The sequence below is a fragment of the Equus caballus genome, chromosome 19 (assembly GCF_041296265.1).
Source record: "Equus caballus isolate H_3958 breed thoroughbred chromosome 19, TB-T2T, whole genome shotgun sequence".
Taxonomy (NCBI): Eukaryota; Metazoa; Chordata; class Mammalia; order Perissodactyla; family Equidae; genus Equus; species Equus caballus.
Genome location: NC_091702.1, coordinates 47004348 through 47010347, shown reverse-complemented (window position 1 = coordinate 47010347; position 6000 = coordinate 47004348).

Sequence of the window (6000 nt, the reverse complement as noted above, 5' to 3'; positions counted from 1 at the left end):
GAACTCTCCATACTGTTTTCCATAGTGGCTGCACCAGTTTGCATTCCCACAACAGTGTATGAGGGTTCCTTTTTCTCCACAACCTCTCCAACATTTGTCACTCTTGGTTTTGGATATTTTTGCCATTCCAAGAAAGAATCTTTTAATAAATTTAGCATAAATTTAATATAGCATAGGTGTGCAGCGTTTGTAAAGTCTACAGTAGAATGCAGTGATGTCCTAGGCCCTCACATTCACTCACCACTCACTCACTGACTCACCCAGAGCAACTTCCAGTCCTGCAAGCTCCATTCATGGTAAGTGCCACATACAGGTACGTCATTTTTCAGCTTTTATACCATATTTTTACCTTACCTTTTTTATGTTTAGATAGGTTTAGATTCACGAATACTTACTGTTGTGTTACAGTTCCCTACAGTATTCAGTACAGTAACGTGCTGTACAGGTTTGTAGCCTAGGAGCAAGAGGCTACACCTCAGAGCCCAGGTGTGCAGTAGGCAATCCCATCTGGGTTTGTGTAAGTACACTCTATGATGTTCACACGACAGTGAATCGTCGAACAACACATTTCTCAGAATGTATCCCCAACGTTAAGCCATACGTGACTGCATATTATGGCAGAGGAGAGCTGCTGAATCAATGAGGACTGGAGAAGCCAGGTTCCAGAGAGGGAGAAACTTGGAGAGGGAGAGCTGACTTGGCGGCCACTTTACCTGGGGTCATTTGCGGATTCTGGGCTGATAATCCCAGGCCTTGCACCCATGGAAGACCAGTGCTGGGACACAGGCCAGTGGAAGAGATTTGAGAGGTCCCTTCAGAAAGTCTGTTAAACTCTGGGAATGCATGAGGCTGGAGTCTAAAAGTAGAAGCAGAAGGATCTGAAAGCAGAACAGAGCCTTCCAAAATCTTATGAGGCAAAGATTAGAATTGCGGATTTACCAGGGGGATTTCCGCTGAAAATCCTGAAGAGACAGGAGCAAAATCGAGATAGACTGAGCCTTACCTGGGCTGCAACTCAGCCTCAACTCAGCACGGTACATTATTGGATTCAGGTGACCAGCCATGGATCAGAAATAAGATGCTTCATAAAATTAATGTCGTTTTTATTTTATATGGAAAAATAAACAGGCAAGAACATGAAGCGTATTCTGGATTCAAAAGGGGTCATAAGAAGAACTTGTCCTAGCAGACATTGAAATGTATTGGTAACCAATTGGAGACCTATGGTACACAAGAATATCAATAATGAGAATATTAAAAAGACTCACACTTTGCACTATACTCTCCAAAAAGTTTCAAGTGGATTGAAAGTTAAATACTTCAAAGTCAAAACAAATACTCCCACCTACGTGAACAGACTAGCACTAGGGGAAATCATTTTGACTGTTGATGGAATGGAAATGAAAAAAAAGGTGGACAGCTTCATTACTTAGATAGTTTTAGCTTTGATGAAATGAATATCAATAATGCTGAGATTTACAAATTCAGAAGAATGGAGAAAATGTTTGCACATAAACACGAAAGTTCAATAACTAAAAAGTATAAAGAGCTCATAGAAATGAGTAAAAATGCCAACTGTCCATTAAACATATGATTAAAACACAGTTCATTCAAGAAAGATGATTTTAAAAATATTCAGTCAATCTTGTTGGTAAAAGTAACTGCAAATTAAACCTACTGTGAAGTTTCCTTTTGGACCTAAAAGACGAATTAGAAAAACTTTAAAAAAATGATAAAACCCAAAGCCTGCAAGGCTTTAGAAAAGCAGATATGATCATGCATTGATGATAGGAGTGTAAATAGAGTCAGCCTTTCTGAAGGGCAAAATGGTACTTTCTTGAGAGAATCATAAATACGCCTAACCCCTGACCCAGTAACAGAATTTATCCTGAGGAAATAACGTTTAATAAAAAACAAATGTATGCACATACAATGTTCATTTTATGATAGTAAAACACTGCAAGAAAGCTAAGATTCCAACAATACAGAAATACGGAAGCTAACTGTGGTACATCAAAATGATATGCTCTAGTGACATACTAAAAATGAGAAACATACAGATGATATAGGAAATAGGAAACATTTGGTTAAATTATGCTACATAAAAGGAAGAATACCAAATTGTGTGTACACACCCATTACGACTATAAAAGAACCATGAATAGATTCAGCAGGAGAAAGACGGATACCAGGAATGTTTCTACTTGGGTTAAGATCAATAGACTCATAGTGAATTATTCTGTAAAGCTGTCAAAATCGGATTTTTAAAGAATTTAATATTGCTTTAATGAGAGCAGGATTTTCTTCGCAGGATATTGTACTGGCTTATAGAAATACCATTATTTGCTGCCTTCTTAAGTGACGAGGGAAAGATGAAGTTGCTTCCATTTAGTTATGCGAACCTTATTGAAGCTATATTTTTACAGAAAGAAAAAAAGGTCAGAGGTAAACGATGGTCAGAGTGGGTCACCCCACTCCAGGGGGATGTTCTGTAGGGGAGGAAAAATAATTTTCCCTCTGCCTTCTGAGTTCTCGGCTGAGATGTCTGTAATAAAAGACAAATTAACAAGAGAAAAACAAACAAGTTTCTTAGCATGTATAACTCATGTACATGTGGGAGATCCCAAAGGAGAATGAGTAACTACCCAAGGTGGCTTAGAATTCAGACTTAAATACCATCTTAACAGGGGAAGGGGAGGGCAGAAGTAGGTCTCTTAAGAGAGAGAAAATGATTTTTAGGAAAGATGAATGAGCCCTTAGAAGAAGAGATGGGAGTATGACAGGTGTCTTAGTTCCAGAGTTCCTCACAGGACCGTTTGAGGCTTCTCTTGCAAGGATATTGCAAGTCGGTTTCTCCCTGTGCCCAGACCTGCCTCCCTCAGTGCTTTACAGACACGTCTCCTTAGGGTGAGCCTTAATAACCTTCTGCATTCAACTCTGTCTCAGAGCTTGCTTCCAGGGGACCCAACTAAGACATATCCTTTCCATATTATGGTTTACTATTCTAATAAAATTAAATACCAAACAATTATAATAAATTGATACTATTACACATTATCAGAAATGAGCTAATATGTCAACTGCTTACTTTCAAATTGTTTAGAAAAGAAGTGTTCTTTGTACTACACTTGCAACTTTTCTGTAAGGTAAAAATTATGTAAAAATAAAAATGATCTTTAAGAATAAAGACATTTTCAGATAAACAGAATGAAGAAGTTCACCATCCATAAGCTCCTGCAAAGAGAACTGCAAAGGATGAGTAGCCACATTAGGAAGAAGCAAATTGAGTGAAGAAGAAAGGAGAGGGCTTCTGAAACAAAGAAATTGTTAAATATGTCGATCAATCTAAATAAATACCAACTAGTTTTTAAAAGACTAGGCTTTTAAGGAACAGTTAAAAATAGCAGAAGGATAGCAAGATAGGGATAAATTTTTCTCAGGTCTTCCTGTTGTTTAAGAAGATGTATTGATTAATTTTAGACTTTGTCAAGTCTAAGATGCACAAAAGAATAGGTATAGAATTTGTAAATTCAAACCAAATAGTGAGGGAAAAAGGAATAAAGAAAAAGCATCAACCTAATATAAGACAAGATGGGAAGAAAAATAAGCAAGGAAAACCATAATTTAAAAATACAAAATAAAATGGTGGGAATAAGTCTGACTGTGTTAGTCATTTATAATGTCTATGAATTTATATTTACTCATTAAAAGAAATTGGATTAAAAACAATCCAGCTGTATTCTGTTAACAAGAGACACAACCAACCTAAGGACATAGAAAATATGACTGAAAGGGATGAAAAAATTATTCAGGCATACCAGAGAGAATGCTTTCAGCTGTAGGCATTTGAAGAACTAACTAAAAGAGGCTTACAGAACAAGGACTTTTACTGACTCGATAAAGAATCTGAAGGTAGGTGGTGCTAGGGCTAATTCTGTAGATCAATGATGCCATCAAGGACCTAGGCTCTTTCCATCTCTCCAATTTGCCATTCTCAGTATTTCTGAGATATTGGCCTGCATGGTCACAACATGGCTGCAGCATCTCCCATCATCACATCCCCCCTGATAACACCGCAAAAAAGGAGGGAAAAAGGATTTCTCCTTAAGTGTCTCTATTGATGGAGGAAGATAATATTTTCTGGGAGCAGATAGCAGACTTGCCTTTATATCTCTGTGCCAGAACTGGGTGACACGGCCATTCCTAAACCAATCCCACCAGATGGGAATGAGATGACTAAAACTGGCTTAGCCTAAGCATGAGCCAAGTGTGGGTCTGAAGGACAAGTATTTTACGTCAGCTCTTTGCTGCTCAATATCTAAATAAAATTGAAGTCCTCCTAACAAACAAGGAGACTGCCTTTGATTAAGCAACCACCTGCTCAAAGGGTCTGTCCCACTAAGCAAGGACTAACCAAATTAAAGTGGTCAGAGCAATATCAATATAAGACAAAAGGGACTTTAAGGCCACAACAACTAACACAGAAGAAAGAGTGGCACTCACCAAAGACAAAAAGGAACAATTCACTAGGATGATACAACAATTTTCAACGTATACAGCTTTAAATTAAACGAAAGCAAAAGAAGTGGCAAAATTACAAGGAGGAATTAACAAATCGCCCACCATATGTGAGAGAGCCCATTTCCCCACACCCCCAGTGCCATGGCTTTGTGATTTGGGCCACAAATTAATTATTACATTTTTTTTTTTTTTTTTTACTACATTTGTCCTTGTTTTAGGATTTTCATTACTCCTTTTATTTCTTCCAGGGCAGAATTCTCGAAAGTAATTAATGGATTAATGAATGTTTGTTTTGGTGACTAATTGGCTGTAGGAATGAAGGGAAGCAATCAGGTTTAACATCTATTTAACCAGGAGAATATTAGTACAAGGATTGTCCTAAGGTGTGGGGGTGAGGAGCCTGGGATGGTGGAGAGAATGTACTGACGGCCTATCTGACAATGCTGCCTCTGCTGGGAGAAAAGCACAGTCTTGTGCTAGAGCCAGTTCATACTTCACCACAGCTGACTGTTAAATTTTCAGAAATTTTGTGAGCCAGTTATTAGCCACTATTATTTAGAACTACATTATATAAACTTACAATAAAATATATTTTTAACAGATAATAAATACTGAAATTCCTAATTGTTTTACTACATTTTACTGTGCTCCATGCCCTTGCGTTCTGTCTGTTGTATCTGTGTGGTGGAAGGGTTATACAATTGTGCGCTACTATTCATCTCTCCCCAACTCTCCAATCAGTGATATCACATTGGGAACTTAAAATCAGCTGTACTGGGAATACTTACACCATGGAATTGGCAAACACTACGGATCAGGCTTGATTTATTGTTTTGTTGATTGTCTAGACAAGAAAGTGATGGAGAACATGTTAATAAGGCAGGTTAAATTTAAGTATGCCATATCTGTGGCCATTACATTGTAAAGAGCACAAACGATTGAGGAAATATCCTTCCAGAATTTGAAAACTATTATCCAATTCAGCAAAGAAGGAGCTCATGTCACTGCCAAATAAGAGAAGTTCTGTCTTCCTTGTTTCACTTTCATCTCACTTGTTAATGTAAACAAAAGTATCAACCAACATTTAGGTGAGAATTACACTCATTCGTTAATTGCAACCATAGTTTGGCTACAAATATAAGAATTGGGCAAAAATCTTTGAAACATTCTGTGAGAATCAATTGGCTATTTGAAATTTACAGTGATGAGTATTGTACGTTTTATTATTATTTGTAAAGTATGTGCTATGCAACCTTTATATACATCAAATTTATAATAAACAGAGACATGCATGCAAACTTCTTTTTTTCCTAGAGAGCTGGTTGTTCACTATTGAAGAGCACGTCACTGATGGAGATAATGCATGGTATGGTGTGGGAGTAAAATATCGTATGTTTTTCTTTTTAAATATGATCTAGATTGCACTGTCTCTGAGAGTTCCCGCTTGGCTTGAGACATAGGCACGTGTGTCTGATTCTT